Source organism: Polyodon spathula, chromosome 9, assembly GCF_017654505.1.
Source record: "Polyodon spathula isolate WHYD16114869_AA chromosome 9, ASM1765450v1, whole genome shotgun sequence".
In the NCBI taxonomy this organism is placed as follows: domain Eukaryota; kingdom Metazoa; phylum Chordata; class Actinopteri; order Acipenseriformes; family Polyodontidae; genus Polyodon; species Polyodon spathula.
Window position 1 is genome coordinate 4407315 of NC_054542.1, and position 18635 is coordinate 4425949.

At 35.4% G+C, this 18635-nt stretch overlaps 1 long non-coding RNA gene across 1 annotated transcript; it reads right to left on the reverse strand.

Annotated features, from left to right (window-relative positions):
- Positions 1-6564: 6564 nt before the first annotated feature.
- LOC121321282 lies at positions 6565-12408 on the reverse strand. Its single transcript, XR_005950921.1, has 3 exons — positions 12288-12408; positions 10129-10201; positions 6565-6602 (listed from the first exon to the last, which is right to left on the reverse strand). It is a non-coding gene; the product is annotated as an uncharacterized LOC121321282 (long non-coding RNA).
- Between the last annotated feature and the right edge of the window lie 6227 nt (positions 12409-18635).

Consider the following 18635-nt stretch of genomic DNA (forward strand, 5'->3'; position numbering starts at 1 on the left):
AGGGAATTAACTTTCTGAATTAAGTTGCAGATCTGCTTCATTGCTTTGATTTAGCTTTCTGAGATGGTGGCTGAATTATCTGGTTTATCTTTGGACAGTATTTCATTATTTTATTTATGTGGAGCCAGTCTGAGGTGTCTCCCTCCACATGCATTTTCTCAGTTTTTCAAAGGGCTGTATTTAATGGGACACTCCAGGGCTACCGATGAAAAAAAACAAAAAAAAAAGAAAGAAGAAGAATTCATGCTTCATGTTAAAGCAGCTGATTGTCGCTTTGCAGACTTCATTGAGTATTCTGTGCATAGGGTCACGAATGCTTCCCAGGCAGCGTTTCTTCATTTGCTACACGAATACCACATCGATAACATTAATTTGTCATTTAATGTTAGGACAGTTGTAATTACAGACATTACATATCGTAATGTAATATCAATGGAATAAAGCGTACAGTTGCAAACTGCTACAGTATATATTGTTGGGGGGGGGGGATTACAGGCTTTTTCTTAAGCTTAAAAAAAAAAACATCTTTAGAGAGAAGAGAAGACAGGGCTCATAACATGTCGCTAGCAGTACAGCCAGTTACCATCTGGTCTGATGCCCCCAGGCTCAAGATAACCAGCGACGGATTTCATTTTCCTTGTGCTCTTTTGTGGTCTTTCCTTATGTTAGAATGTCTTCAGTGTAGCTTTCCGCACTTTCAAAACCTTCCTTTGTTTGCTGTATTGATCATTGATAGACATCAGGGGCTGAATACATTTCAAAGGTTATTCTAGTAAATCTGCACCCTCTAGGTGCAACGAGGAGCTGTGTTCATTCCTCTGCTGGCATACAGATCTGTAAATATTGTTGCTTTTCGACAGACTGTAGGCAGTTGATAGTGCTCCCTTTGTATCACTTTGTTCAAGACAACTCTTTTCCTGGCTTTTCAACAATCACCATAGATTTCACCCGCTCAGTAGACTCTTCCACTTTTTTGATTACTGAAATTTCTCCAAGTATCTCAGTCATTTCTGAGTCTTGTGGCCAATGAACTGTGTGTGGTGTAAGTATCACTTGTGTCATATCAGAGTTTATCTGAAATTCATTTTGGCCAGGCAGGAATTCCATACCTTCCATACATAACAGCATTCTTGAATTCTGTAAATATGTCAGAATCTGATTTCTTCTCTTTCTTCACTATAGTTAATCTACGTACTAAGTTTAAACCTTTAGTACTACAATATCGCTTGTGAGTTTAGCACAGTTTCAATTAAAGCAGCCAATTCCTTGGCGTTTATGCTTAGACTACTATATAGTCTGGTGAGGATTCCATTTACTTTTTGTTCTCCTGTATCAATATTGTATTTCATGGTGCTCCTGTCATTACCCTGCACATTTATAACCAATTTCTCATTTTCTCATTTTCTCATTTTTTCTCATATTCTCATAGGAGGATTTTTTAAGATTCACTGTCACAGTCTTTCGCTGCGTATGTTTCCCTTTCTGTATCTCTGGCTGCAGCAGTGGGAGTTTTGAAGACGTGATTTTTCTTGCTGCATTTTTTTTACACAGCTGGCCACATGCAGGACATTTCCCTGCAGAGTCATTGCAACCACATATTTTACTTGTTTTTCCAAACCCTACGTAGGTCACCTTTGAGCTCTCTTTATCTTTGTTCTGCGCTGTCCTGTCATTTGCTTGTTTGTTGTCTCGCTGGAATTTGCAAACGTGCACACTACGTTCAATATTTAAACCCATTTCTCTTAATAAGCTTACCTGTTTTGAAATGCTATTCACATGTCTTGGATGCTAGCTTTAAATCGGTCACATAACAATCGAGGGATACGCGCTCACCTACTTTATGCAGAAACAATGTCGATTTCTGTCCAAATTTTTCTTAGATTTTACAGCAGAGATGTATAGTTCTGGAGGTTTTAGTTGGCCAGTTTCCAACACCTTCTAATGTTAAGGAATACTTGAGAAGTATCAGAGGTTTAACACAATGGCATGCAGGAGAGTAATCAATATACAGGGACCTAACCAGCCAATGACCAAGGCACTTGCCCATGCCCCCACCCCACCCCACACCCCCAGTTTTATAATGGAAGAAAAAAGATATTAGGAGATTATTATATGTTGTTTATTTAAATACAAAATTTTAGTCAATAGTTTTTTTCTGAATAAGATACAATTAATTATGACCTGGGGTTCTAAATTTGCACGACCTGTGTGGTTTTGTACAATGCAAATAAGTAGCTTTTTCTTTGCAACATTCAAATTCACTATAAAAGAAAATAAGAAATGTAGCAAGGACAGAATATTGGTTGTAGACACTATACTTAGTTTTAAATCGTAATCAATCAAACAAATAATTTTAACAGTGATGTCATTATCCAAATAACATGAAGACAAGTGCTTGCATACATAAAGTTTTGTGTGATATTAATTATTCAACAATAAAATTAGCTTAGGCGGGTTGACAAGACGGAGAGAGTTTAGCTGCGTAAGCACATAATAAACAATGATGGTTGCAGCTCGAGCTTTTTGGCTGACCAGTCGATTTGATTGGCTGGTTGGCTGTGTTCTGGTTTATACTCATGAATATGCATTTGACTTCTACTAATGTGATTGGCCAGCTGCGAGGCTCCTTGCAAACCGCAGCTCTATGAACTCGACACAACCCTCAACTCAACTGCCAGTGTCAATCACACACTGTCTGAAATAAACCTTCAAGTATCACACTTACTTCAAACGCAAAAAGGAATGAAATGCATTTTTATTTGCGTCAAAGCAATGTGTAAAAGAGGCTCAATAAACAATTATTATAGTATGATTTTAATCAAGACGACTGCCTCCTAGCTGGCTATGGCTTTGGTATAGGAAGGTGTATGATACAACAAGTGTGCAGACATGATAGGCTCCAACAGTGTTTCACTGTTTTCTTTCCCTAATACAACACTTCCTACATCACACATTAAAAACATAAATGGTAGGTACACCTGATTCCTGATTTCAAATGAACTGGATCCAAACTGGATATAAAATAAATGGGTTTTAAAAATCCAAGTTCGCAAGATACTACTACTGTATTAGTTTGGAAGTTATGGACACAATATCCATACTATATAATCCAGAGCTATATCAAGTTATTAGTTTAATAAAGCAAAGTGAAAAAACCTAGTTGGAATGTCTGGAGGAATAGCCCAATCCACCTTTTCCAACCTGCAAGTCTCTGGATGTCATGCTAAAAAGGGCAATTTCTAAGGATACTAGCATAACTGATGTTGGCTGAGGCTTTTCCAAACAACTCCGTTTCATGCAGAGTGACCTCAGCCATAAAGGACTCTCAGCTCCTTCTCAGAAAACCATTCTTTTCTTTTGCACCAAGAGGACTTTGCTGCCCTTGCTCTGACATTTTTTTTGGTTTGTATTTTTCTTACTCCACAAATGTAATACAGCGTATCGAGTACTTTGCATTGCTCTTAAGCTTATATAGATTGCAGTGCAAAATAATTGCCTGGCCGCACTGCAATTTTAATTTTGCATCCGTAATTATTTGCACTGAGCCTATATTTATATCACCCCCCAAATGTTTTTGTACATTCAAATTGTGTGCAGCAATACATGTAGAGATAGATGGCTTACTATATTAGGACATTTTTCTTTAATTTGCCTCAAGAGTAAAGTTAATTGGTAATTATCTGATTATCCAAAACAATCAAAAGCCTCTCTCTACTCATAGTCAAGCACTTAGCATAAAGAGAAGATAGAGTCGATGGTTATGAGATTGACCTGGATGTCAGCAAGCTCATAGACAAATGGCAGCTAACATATGTGTTGTCTGTGCTCCAGTAATATCTGAGCAGATGAGTAAGTATTTTACATTACTAGATTGTATACTGTATATAAGCATACCCTCACTTTAATGAAAAAGTACACTGTTTTGTGGTTTGTGTTGTCCTTATCACAGGGGTATTACATGTATAACAGTGGGTGTGTTCAGAGACAAATCTATGTAATTTACACCGACACATTTCACTAATGATAGATGTTTTATGTCTATTGATTTTAAGAGTCAATTCGAATATTTTAGAATTGATTAGGCATCTAGGACCAGTTTCCAAACAGCAAGGTTCAAGCAAAGCAGACAAAATAAATAAGTCAGTGATGATCAAATAGGATCAAATTTATGATATAAAGATGAAGAGGTATTAGAAACTGCAAATCAGTTGTTTTTTTTTAAAGGCAGGCTTGCAGGTTCCTGCATGTGTACACTTTGGTTTAATTTAGCAACATTTCTTCCAGACCAAAAAATTATTTCAGTCAATACAACATGACTTTCCAGAGAGAGAGAGAGAGAGAGAGAGAGAGAGAGAGAGAGAGAGAGAGAGAGAGAGAGAGAGAGAGAGAGAGAGAGGTGATACTAAGCGATTCATCTCAGAGGTGCGGTATAATTTTAAGATGAACTATGACATCAACTATGACGTTTTTGTGACATGCCTCATTTACAACAGCGGCTTCATGACTATTCAGCTAGTGACCTTTTCTCTTTAATTTGTATCATGTAAAAGGTTATAAACAAAACTCTTAACTAATACATACATGCATCAATCTATTTTAGTCAATCAATTTAAATGTACCTTGCCCCCTATTGATCTACTGTACGGTTCTATGAATCATTACAATAACATTTAAAGATCTGGCTAGCTATGTAATGAATTAATACATATGCATAAAACATATTTTCATTGTGTTAGATGTGTTGTTATCTGCCCTTATTGTGCTATTCCTTAACAGTGTGAATTGATAATAAGTTACCAAATGATCTTCATTACCAACGGTAGCATAAGGTCAGCTGTTACGGTACGAGACATTTGTAGTGTTACCACAGTGTTAACACTATCTCATTTTGGCAGAATACCAACAGTTACAGTGTTATGAACTAATATACATCAGGTTTTCTATTGCAGTATAATACCATATAATGTGCAATATGTGTGCCAGGTTCATCGGGTTGTCATTGCTGGTAACTGATAGTTCTTCTGAGGTTTCTTCAGGGCAAATACACTGGTATTAAAAACAAGTTAATTATCTGAGACACCTGTGAAAATGTTGCACCTTATCTTATCTGTTTTTATAAAGATATTTATTATATATGTAATAAGAAATACTGATGACAAAGGCTATTTGTTTTTTACATTATATCTTGCAAATATGAAATAATGTTCTGGAAAAAGGGTTGCTTAAAAGAAAATACTGTGTTAGTAATGCATAGTGTTGTATTACAAATGTGCTGGTGAACCCAAGACTTGGTTTCAGTTCTCAACCACCTGCAGCAGATCATGTATTTTACTTAGTCCTACATTTAATGGAATGGGTCTCATTATGTGTATGTGTTCTCGGTAGAAATGAGTTACTGCTGATCTCTGGCCTTTATTATCATTTCCCATCAATACGACAGGCTCTGGATGATGTCACCTTGCTGTATTAGATCACTGTAATATGTCTTGCATAATGGTCACTCTTGGGTCTTGTTGGTGTATACTACTTTTAATAAGACAAATTTCTATAAAACACTTTCCATCCATTACCAACAATTATCTAAAGCCCACAGTCATCAGATTATAAAGATAAATTAAATTGTACGATGAAGAGTTTGACAGCATACACAATGTGCATTTTAAACAGACATGTTTAATGGGACAGACATGTAATAGTGGGTGCTACCAAATGATGGGCAGCAGGATTCCATGACTTCTGCCATGGAACTTGTAGGTCATCCCTATAAGTTTCTTTAACTGCATAATATTGGTACCATTTGTCAAAATGAAGGTTTCTCTTGTCAAGATAGCATTAAAAGCAGAATGACAGATTTTCAGAGACAGACGCCATCCTTTAAATGGTTTAGAAATAATGTATAGTCTTTGATGTAACATCGCTCTATCAAAGTCTGCAAGAAGCTCTTGCCAATGGAGCATCTACAATCAGCTTTGTCTTGTGCATTGAAAAAGGCATGCTTAAAAGAGATGCCGCTTTTATATATTACATAACATATGTCAGGAGGTCAGCCATGCACAGGACTGCATTTACAACAAAATGCTTCCTTGCACATGCTTCAAAACTTTTTTTGGAAGTTTTTTCTCCATTATATCTCCAACTGAATAAAATCCCTCTCATGTTTCTCTTTTTTTCATAACAAGTCGGTAAATTAGATCTCAAGAGTCTTTTATTTTACTAGCCAATGGTCATAAATAGGATAACATTTCCACCACTTTGTCCAACTAAAGAAATCTGTCTTGTGATTGTTTAGTTTTTCTCTACCCCCTACAGCTTTTATGAATAGAATTATCTAACTAATCATCAGCTTTTTCCAAAAATTGAATACATTGCATTCATATTGCACAGTTCCAGACATCAGGAGGCTGTCTGGTCCAGGGGTTCAAAGAAAGGGGGTTCAAATCCTGGCTCAGGCACTGACTCACTGTGTGACCCGAGTAAGTCACTTAACCTCCTTGTGCTCTGTCTTTCGGGTGAGACGAAAAAGTGTTATAAGTGACTCTGCAGCTGATCCATAGTTCATATCTTGTAAAGCGCTTTGTGACGCAGGTCCACTATGAAAGACGCTATATAAAAATAAAGATTATTTGTTATTATTATAACTGAGTGAAATTCAGCAACATTGTATTACAAGTCACTACCTTGTAAAATATATCCCAGATATAATTCCAATGAAAATAACTGTTGACAATAGCAGTTAAGTACTACAGTTACACAATAAATTCACACAGATGCAAGTAGCAACCAATTTTAGGATTTGATCAACATTCTGGTCTATGGGAGCAGCTTACTAGCTAAGCTAGTAGGATCTGGGCATATTTTCCTGTTTTTCTTTTTTAAGCAGAGGTTAAGTTTCCTCTTCAAAATGGGCTGTTTTATTTCTGTTTTCACCAGTGCAAAGCCTCCACTTCTTTTGAGAAGGTGAAACTTCTTCAACCTTTCCTGATAGTTTTACAGTACTATTTTGTCAAAAAGAAAATGGAGGTACAGACTTATAATAGCAAAAAGCAGGCTTGTTTTATCCAACACCAAAATATACTAATACCTCAGTAATCCACATTGTTAACAGATATAGCATTTGGTATCTTTATGAAGAAGTGGGTGTTCCTGATAAAAGTAGCCACACCCTCAGTGTTCTTCAGGTGTTTTTTCCATTGTCAAACCCTAGTCACTTCCAGCATAGACAGGTTGATAATAAATATTTGCCACACCCTAAAGACAGAAGGACACATGACACATAGTGCTGGGTCATTCCATGCCAACTCAACCAGAAAAGGGACATTTGGAGTGCCCCCCCCCCCACAAGTTATTATAACCTAAACTTGGTACAAATAACAAAAATTCATATTTCAAGGGGGTTTAACGACCAGTGGTGGGACTTGAAACAAAAAGTTTTTCACATAATTTGGAAGACTGGTTCCTAAAGTTCTTAAGCAATACTTACATTTTAGGACCCATAACCCCTACAAGGTAAAGGGTTTGGCTGAAGTTCAAATAAAACTTGTCAGTTACCCCTCGTCTTGCAATTTGCCAGAAGTGAGCAGGGTACTCCTTGTGGTTTTTTTTCTGAAAAGCCCTATTCAACATGAGTAGAACGAGGTGCTACACATGACGATAACATCTAAATTGCACCCAGGGTGATTTTTCTGGTCAAGGTCCCTTTCTCACTTTAGGTTGACCTTTGCAAGGTCACAAAGGGGAATTAAAAAAATAATAATAATAATGGCTATCATTTCTGAACTCAGCGTGTCTGAAAACCCCCAGGTGAATTTTTCTTGGAAAATTTGAGAAGGACATGCAACGGCACTGGTTGAGTTGGCATGGAATGACCCTGCTTGATTTACAGTATGGGATACACATGCCAGGTGTACACCCAATATTGTGCCCTTTTCACCCACTGTTTCAACCCATTTTACAGCTAACTGATGACTGTAATTGACACTGGTAAATTCACTTGGTCTTACCTACTTCAGTCACATAACATGCTGTAGGGTTACTATGTCAATTCCAACTGAAGTGGCCACACCCTGCAGTTGAGAACTGTAATTTTAGCATCATTTGGGAATTATATGTGTATAACAACATGCACACTTCTATATAGCAGGTTATTATTTTACACTAGTACTAGTACATGGTTTAAAGTGCTGTTTGAGTCTGACTATATACATAAACCATGTTGTTAGAATTTAAATGCAAGCCTATAGCAAATAAGGCAATGTGTATTACTTAAAAAATGGGACATGAGACTGGCTTTCTCTAAAACAATAACCCTTTCTACAATTTACATACATGTTCAAGCTAGTGGCAGATATGCATTAAAATAACCTTGCAGAATTTTTTTTCATTGCTCTTAAAATGTCATCCTAAACAACAGGCATTTCAAGGAATTAAAAAAAAAAAAAAATTAAAATGGTTTTCTGCTGCAGAAGCTTGATGCTGCCCCCTGCAGCCCAGTCCTGAAATGAATAACTGTTTTCATAAACCAGTGCTGAATGTGTCATGCAATTCTTCACACTGCAAGATCACCAATGAATGGTTTTAATGTAGTTTTACATTTAAATTATATTATCATTAAAGTCACATCATTGTATAACAGGATTGTACAAATGCCTTCCCTCATTTGTGTTCTGTTTTATAGTGATAATGCCACTGAAATGGCCTTACTGGGAATTGTTTGTATGCTAAATATTACATACCATTCTCAAAAAGTAAGTTACGCTGACAAGTGTCAGTTCATTCCTTTACAAAATGTGAAATATTGTCTGGAATTCACACACACACACACACACACACACACACACATTTAAAAAGTTACACTTTGCCAGTCCTATTTCCACGCTGTGTGTGTTGTAGTAATTTCCTGTAGGGTATGGATATGTGGCTGATTTCAATGTTCTCTTTATTTATTTTTTTCTTTGCTCTGAACTCTTTTCAAAACATTCTCAATGTGTTTTCAATCTCTTTCTATGGAAGTGACATTTCCGGACTGTAGCCTGCAAGTCCTCATTCCCTGAGTTTACATCTGGATAGACCCACTGCAGCCAAATGGAAGAGGAGGAACATTTTGGCACACCATTGTGAACAAGTGTTATCGGCTATATTTTTTTATACACATCATCTTTGATTAGAAATATTTGAGTTATGTTATGGGATATATTTTATTTATGGATATATTCATAGATCTTTTAATAGAAAATACCCATTGAAATTAAATATATTGTTTTAATGCAACTAAAAACAGGTTGGGGCCTGTCATTACATTTAATAAAAGCAGCATGAACCAAATTTGTACGTACTTACAAAAGTTTAACCATATTGCTTGTGTGTAGAGTGCTGCCACTTGCAGTCTTGGCAAGGTAGTACACATCTGCTTATTTTTTTATGCAAGTGTAATAGACATTGGATAAGAAAGTCTGGGCTTGGCACAACTTTTGAGATAATATGCAAACTTTGCAATATACTGCAGGGTAAGTGTCAGCATTGTAGCTGAATCTCATTTGAGTAGCAAAATGAAGAGTACTGCAGATAAAGGTGTGTATGAACAGTGAGAGAGAAATAGAGAGATAGAATCACTAACCAAGGATGTAGAGTTTAACAAATGCCTGGTGGTGCACGAGGGGGGGCGGGTTATACGGCATCTGTGTTGTTTTGCTGCGCACCAGACTGACAGCTGCCAGCTCTCTCGCTCAAAACTGCGACGCGAGCGGGGGCGAGACTACCAGAGTGTGTGTCCTGTGATTGCTTGTTTATGTTCTGTTAATGTGTTAGGCACACCAGCACTTACAGGGCTCTTCTAACACACGAAAGGACAGAACTGGAAAAAGTATTGGAAAAGGGTTTGTCCAACAGATATGCTTGTAAAATTAAAATGTAACTTGCAACGGTCTGGTAATTCTTAAATATCTGAGAATCGTTCTGTTATCATGGTAGGAGACTGAAAAGCTCCCTCATCCCTGAACCGCTCTGTTGAAAAATAAGAGTCCAATTTCCAATGCTACCAATACAGAAACAAAATGTATAATTTTATATAATGTACAAAAGTAAATGTCACTTTACCTAACTTCTTACCATCAATTATGTAAATTCACTTACTTGAGAAAACACTGTTGTACACTGATTCTTGTGTGGTACACTTAACAGAACACAGATCACACCAACCAAGAATCTGAACAGAAATAATTTTAAAAAATCTGTTAATAATCACAAATTGAATCAACTCAGATCGTCAAGTTGCATCTAAATTTTATGTTCTACTACTGTGTACTGTAAACAAAAGTATATAAGCAAATAGACTTCAGACTGCTTATGTGGATTGTTATTACAGAATTGTTTAATTAAAATATGCGTCTCTGGAACACTCTTAAGACAAGCTGTTACAACATTGTATCCTGGCTAGCTTTAAATCACTAATGATACAATACTATTACATGATTACAGTCCTAATACCAGTTACAATTAATTTAAAGCACATAGATGGGAATGTTTTTGTTTCCAAGTAGGACCTGCATTTATGATGCCCAGATGTTCTATTTCTGTAGTTATATTACTAAAATGTTAATTTGATGCTGATTCCAAAAAGTAAATGAGTTTCGATTATAATATTTCTATCAGTGTATAATATTAATAAATTATATAATATATATATATATATATATATATATATATATATATATATATAATATATAATATATATATATATATATATATATAATATATATATATATATATATATATTTATATACGCTATATATAAATATCATCGATGAAGCTTCAAAATCTGAACTTTTTTCGATTTTTTTTTAAATAGCTACTGTTGAAGTTTTCTCATCTTGAAAAGCACGTTGTGATACTGTTTCTCAGCTAATATTACTTTGTTATACCCCAACATACCAGCAGGTGGCATGCTTAAACAGCTACCAGTACAGTTAAAAACTCGGTCAAGCATTAAATATTTCTGCCTGAAACTGGAGGACATTTTAAACATTCAGGATTTAGGGACCATACACCGAAACTTGATATACATGCATGCATTGTGTTCATTGTTTTTTTAATTCATGCTTCATCAGTAAAATGTATTACTTCCTTTAAATTGCACACACACACACACACACTATATATATATATATATATATATATATATATATATATATATATATATATATATATATATATATATATATATATATATATATATATATATAACTTATAATCTATTGTACATCCGGATTTTGTTTAAGGTGTGGATATTGTAACATTGATTGAGTCTTGTGAGTGTGGTGTGGATTATAGTGGATTTGTTACGTTACAATTGCTAGCTACACGGTAACAAATAGTGTATTTCCTTGACATTGTTACACAACTGCTTCTGAATTATTATTATTATTATTATTATTATTATTATTATTATTATTATTATTATTATTATTTGGCGTTATGTGGTGTAAATGGTTAAATATATTTATTTAAGATTGCGTTTTAACTGTCACCGTAGCATTCCCTATTTTTTTTTTTTTTTGGATTCAAGACTAAAGTATCTATAAAATCCATACCACCACTGTGCCACACTCAGTGCTCACTTCCTCAGATAGGTGTCATAGCCACAATGTGTACTATTGTCATTGATTTCTGCCGCTTTAAGCATTATTATAGTCTCGACTTCAGACGGGCGCACACCTGTCACCGTCTAGACAGGGGTGGGGAGCAAAACAAAAACCGTAGCCTCAATCGCTTTGGGGTTGTGTCAGTCACCGTCTTCTCAAAGGCTATTGGGACCAGCGACGCGAAATTCCGCCCAATAGGCTAGCTGAACTGTCAGTCACTTTTTTTTTTTTAAATTGGCGTGCGGTCAAGTGGGGTCGTTGTCTTTAAAAATAAATAAATGAGAAAATAGAAATGCGTAGAAAGTAAAAGTGGGACGGAATACAATCTAGCATGATAGCAGAAACAAACTGACAGACAGCGACTCCGACCAATGCAGGAGTAAAAAAAGGGCACTCATAAATTTACTGACACCTCATTTAACCAATCCAGAGTAAAAATAAATGATGGCCATTTATACTTGACAATGAACAAACAGTTTTTAAGAGATAGGTCGTAAATGTTAATTTGGGTGTTTTTTTGGACTAAATTAAAACAAGTCTTAATTAAAACTTTCATTAACTGAATATTTAAGCTCCTGTCAGCACCAAAACTATTGTTCTGGTAGTAAATAAACCCAATTCTGATACATAACGCTGCACCGAAGTTCTTACCGTTGTTGGCTGGTTGGAGTGCGTGAGGTTTATCCCTTCTGCGGTGCAAAGGGTGAAGAAACTGCGTTCCTGTGGTTTCCATGTTGGCTCGCCGTGGCTCTACAGTTTAGCATACAGCGCGGCCGCCATGCTGGAGCCGGAATGTCGTCAGTTTCACTCGCGCTCCAGCCTGTAACCGTGGGCGTGCGATAATCTTATTGGCTCAAGATGTGCTTAAGTGACGTGTACGACAGCCAAACGGGTTTATCGGAAATCTCAATCCTGCCAATGAAGTGCCTGACGGGCGTAACGCGTTTGAAAGTGTATCCAATGTGACAGAAGGGGAGGGTGCAGGGAGGGTCGGGGCGCTCGCGAAGGTAGGCTGCAGTGTGTGTGTGTGTGTTTATTGATGAGATGAAAGAAGATGGAAGTGAGAAATGAAACAAAGTGAGGAAAATTATTAAAAACACACACAAAAAAAAAAACTGGTGTAGGGGGGGGGGGAAGAAACCCGGGGAAGATTAAAACACCGGCACCACTTTACAGGAACCAAGGAAGAGGTAGAAGGTAAGAAAATAAAAGAAGGGGGTGGGTGTTAATAAAGTGTCTGGTTTAATTCTAAGATCAGAAATGTCTGTTATTCCAGAACATTTTGGGGAAAAAACTTTTCAACAAGTAACTGATAAGCGTAGACGTAGCTGCAGACAGCGGTAATAGCCTACGTGCGTCATTTGGGATTTAAGATGAAGGTAAGTAGGAACGTTTGATTCTGAACGGTTCTTTTCATTTGGGGTTGTTTGCAGTTATAATAGTTGAACATTGTTTAGTGTTCTGTGGTTCGTGTAGATTATCGTGCGTAGTGTGAGGTGGATTATTATTATTATTATTATTATTATTATTATTATTATTATTATTATTATTATTATTACTACTTAAAAGTGATGCTGGACTGCCGGGGAACTAGAGATGGTTGGGGAAAGGCTTTCTCAATCTAAAAATAAGTAGTTTATTGTTGAATTATAACTGTTATTATTACATTTGTTACCTTGTATACACGATTGAAAAAAAAAGTAATACTTGCGGTCCATTTCATGCGGTACTGTTAAATAACGTTTAGTTACGCGATTATTGATGGGAACCTTTTTTTATACTATATATCGATTTCTTATCAGATTGTCAGAGACTATTGGAAATTGAGATAAAACATTTACTGTACGGTGTAGTTAACCGAATATCAAGCTGCAACGAGATGCAACGAGAAAGAAACATATTTAGTTAAATAAATGTTAGTTTAGACTGAGAGATAAAGGGGGAGGGAACGTTTATTAACTGTTTGTGGTCGATTCTGACGGTTTTCACTTGTATGTGCAGTTCATGCGGCAAAACTTTTCTTCGCTTTTAAAACCAGGAAATCGATACAAGGATATTTTAAACTTAAAAAAAAAAAAAAAAACACAAAACTAACAAGAATACAATAATATAGTTTGCTATTTAAAAAAAACAAAACAAAAAAACTGCTTTCTCAGAGGGTCAAAATCACAGGCGCAACCTGCAGAAAATATAAATATTTGACATCTACAACAATTGTTGTATAGTATTAAAATATACATTACTGAACCCGTTGCAGCGTCTTGATGTTTTCGACTATCAGTTTAATGTAGCAGCACATATTAAAACTGAAAGAGTGGAAACGGTGAGGAAAACAAGTCTGGAATATGTTGGTGTCATGTTTTACATGAATGCGTTAATTTTGATCCGTTTTCTCTTGTCTTGGTTGAGGTTTTGAAATCCAAGCTCGATTATTATATGCTTTTATTTATTTATTTAGTACTGTTTATCTCTTTTTTTTGCTTGGGGTGGGTCTTGAAAATAAAGTGGTACAACAACAGAACAAAGAAACACATTGCAGTGCAGGTTTGGTAGGATAGGCAAACGTGACATGTAGGTTTATGCCTTGCTTAAAAGGTATCGGGTAGATATTGTTGTTATATATCGAACTGATTAAGTAAGTTAATAATAATATTTAAATCTGCCGCAACGGTCACAGTAACTTGCTGTTAGGGCTACCTAAAAATACAGGAGACTAACCCGACCCGACACACACTCACTCTGAGCTCCAGCAATATATAGCAAAAATGCTTGAGATGAAATTATGTTGACGTATGGAGGACCTTTTAGGTATGGTGCTATATTCATATTCATCATATTCATATATTAGTAAACGAATATATATATATATATATATATATATATATATATATATATATATATATATATATATATATATATATATTCATTCATTATTTTAATCCAAAGCCGTAATATTATGAAACAGCTTATTTTTTTGTATAATTCTGAATTAAATTGGGTAATAAAAAGAGGCGTGCGTCGTTGTTTTACTATTGTATTTTATTTTTTTTTAAAAAATTACACCGATCAGACATTAAAATAATATATAAGGCCCACAGGTATATCCCATTTTATGTGCGGCTGAAGAGTGCTTAAGGAACAGGGCAACGGTGAGCACTGACCCATTTACTATGGATGTAAGATTAAGTCGATTTGTAAAAGTCTGACATGCAATTCAACTTTAGAAAAACGGTTGTCTACTCTCAAACCCTGCCTGAATCAAAAAGAGGCACGCAGGAGATTGGGGGGGAGTTTGTTACAGTTGAGTTGTCCGAACCATCGCTTGCATTAATATAAATATTTCTAAACAACAAACTAGGTTAACGAAACGCCTCTATTTATAAGCAGACACCCTGGGATCCTTCAAGAAGCTTCTTGCTGAGATTCTGGCATCAATAAGCTACTAACAACAAAACGAGCAAGATGGGCCGAATGGCCTCTGCTCGTTAGTAAACTTTCTTTTGTTAAGTACTTCTTCCAGGGATACTGCACATTACTAAATAACCATGGCTGTAAAAATGCTGTTAGACGTTAATAGTTACCCTGCATTTTAATACAGTAGATCATTATGTATAGCTTCTCTGCCAGAAAATATGTAAAAACCTAATATTTTGCATAATGCTAACCCTGTTAGATGTATATTTTACTTTTTAACAGCAGACAAGTACAGAGAGCTTGCTTTTTAAACTGTAGTGAGATAACCTGTTCTTAAAGAAACAAGTTTTATTTATAAATAAAATACCAGTAAATGTATAGTTAACTCCATAAAAGTGAAGGGTTTGTTAGGTATTTGTTTAATTCCAATTTAATGGATTTTATTAGGTTTTAATTGAGGGGGTCAACCTTTACAAATATGTAAAACATACCTTGACATTCCGTTGCCCTTCAGCTGGATCTGAGATTAAAGGTGTGGATAGTTAACATGCAGTGGACTGAAAAAAAGAACACAGTTAAAGGCTTTCTACAAGGGTAGCTATGAAGCATATACTGTAGTTTAGTTTTAGTATTTATGAGTTTGATTATTTTGTAAATTGTAGAGTAGTGCCCTCTAACATGCAAATATTGGTTATTAACCATGGAAGTTATTAGTTATTTATGTGAATAAGATGTTTTTCAAAATATGAGGATGTGTTACTACTAAATTTACATAAATGGACATTGTTGCATAATAACAATTGTATTCTCCTACAAGACTTATTTACTATTTATTGTTTTATATATATATATGTGTGTGTGTATATATATATATATGTATGTGTATGTATATATATATATATATATATATATATATATATATATATATATATATATATACATACACACACACACACACACACACACACACACACACACACACATATACATATATATATATATATATATATATATATATATATATATATATATATATATACATATGTATGTATGTATGTATTACCTAGGGCTCTAATTGCAAAACATGCTTTTTTTTTTTAAAAAGACAGATTATTTAAAGGTGACAGTTTGAAAGCAAAAAAAGCAATTACTATAGGCTAATAGTTTAGTACCATTTTATTTCCAGGAAATAATTTGTAGGTATTTCTGGGCCTTACTTTATCCTAAGTATCCTTACACTTTAATCAAACACATTATCGTAGGGTCAATTAGTGCTCTCTGTTCAGATTACCATGTGTGTCCTGTTTGTACAGTAGGGATGCAAAGTTGTTTTAATGTACATAATTCTTAATGTGCTTAACCCTGTGTGGATGGAAAGCACTCAAGTGTGGTCTGGTCAAAAGTGCAGGTGACTTGAAAGGATGTAAAGGTACATTTGTGCCTAGAATTGCTTTGGTACCGCTGATGACATGTGCTCCAAGGAGGGAGTGCGAATTTATACTTAACTGAAATTCATCTACAATGCATGTTTAATTTGCCCATATGGTAAAGCAAGCTAGATACATAAATACAGGTTTACGATGTGGATCTTTGTTTTCTAGACTATAAAAGGGATTGTTTGAGTTTGAACTTGCTATTTTCTTGTGCTAATTTGGGTTTATTTTGGTTGTACAAGAATATTAATTAAGCTTTGCTTCTGAAAATCCGCTATCGCCGCCTCTTCTACTGTACAACTGCTCACATTTCTTAAAATGCTTTACGTGCTGATTTTATATTTTCAGTACAAAAACTCTTGAATCTAACCACTTTTAATCTGTGACCTAAAATTGCTGCCCAGGGTTTTCCCCAGGAATTCTGTACAGCCAGCGGCAGAGCATTGTAGCAGGGAGCACTTTTAACGGAAAAATAAGCTCACCTTACCTTAAATATATATATAATACGACAGAGAATTTGAATAATGTGCTGTCTTTGGTTGACTGTGTCTGGTTGCTCTTTTTTGTATCCTACATTTTATTTTTCATTACTTTTTTATTATGGTAAATTACCGTGTTTATTTAGACACTATGATTTGACTGGAGAAAGATAACAAGTTTATTAGAGTTCACAAAAAAATAAACTGTAACCTTTTCTCTTCCTTTTAAGCCTACTTATTGAGCTTATTGCTTCATTTAAATTGCTTTCGTTATGTTAAATTTTCAGGGCATTTTGTTAGTGCACTTCCATTTTAGTTTTTCGCTGTTCTACATTTTTTTTAATGCAACTGTTCGTTTTTTTTTTTTTTTTTTTACACAGCAGTACTCGCACACCACGTTTTGGTCAGCATCACAACTGTTGCATGAAACCAGAGTGTAATAATTCAGCACCTCTGCACTTAAGCGTTTGTATGTCAGCTGATAAGTGTTCAGCTGATATCCCATCATGCCCTTCTTCTTAAAGGCATACAGCCTCTACATAAACCCCCAATATCTCTCACAAGCATCTGGGTACATATTTTTCACGAAATCACAACAAAAGGAATGCGTTTTTTTATTTTTTTGCATATGTATAGCTATTATGCACTATATATAACCTTACAGTTCAATAATACGACAGAAAATGGACTGAATGACAATACCTGAAAATAATCTTAATATTTTTTTTAATAAAGTAGCCTGCGCAAATATAGTATTAGGCGATGGATTGCGCCGATCGCCGGCTTATTTTGACCCCCTGCATTCATTGTCACTATTTTTGCTTTGAAAATAATCAGTTATTTTTTTAGCAGCCATTTAACGTTTTAGCCTATCAAAGTGCTTAACACAGAAAACCCGCCCCTCAACTCTCTGAATGGTTAAATGTTGTGTCAAGACGTAAAACAGCTGTCATTTGGGTTCCAAGATTTTTTTTCATCCAAAACCGCGCAAGTGGTCTGGTCTGCTAGAAGCGTAATCAATCCTTATTGTTAAAGGCACAGTAGCCTCTGCAAGACGGGTAGATGGGGTTTTTTTTGTTTTTTTTTCAGCCGGGCGACGACAGCCACTTTCACGGGCGATTCGCCCGGCTGAAAGGCCTGGGGAGAACCCTGCTGCTGTATAGGTAATTTGAGTTTTTAGGTTTTTGCATGAGATAAACAGCATACTATTTGATATATCTACATTTGGTACACACAGCTGTATTCTGTATTTCTCTCATTGAAGTTCTATTGCAAATAGTAGCCAATGAAAGTTAACCATTTCACTGCCACATTGTTTTAATCTCTGTCTATGTTAATGATACAGAGCACATGCTTGAGATAGTGTCTTCCTATTTGGTACACAACTTTCTAGTCAGCTTTTTACATTATAATGCCATTAAGGTCAGACCAGGCTAGGAAACTAGAGTCCTATAGTCCTACATTACTACATCCTACATTACTTTGGGCCAGGGGTTAGGCGGCTTCACATGTTTAAAGTAAGGTAGTCCTGTCTTAATGTAATCAATATGTACTGTAAAAAGAAGGTGGGACTGTGCAGTTGGAACATGCTATAAATGTCTTCATGACAGTTCAAGTGTGTTTTTTATAAAAACAATAAAACAAACAAAACAAAAAACCATTTAGTTCAACTT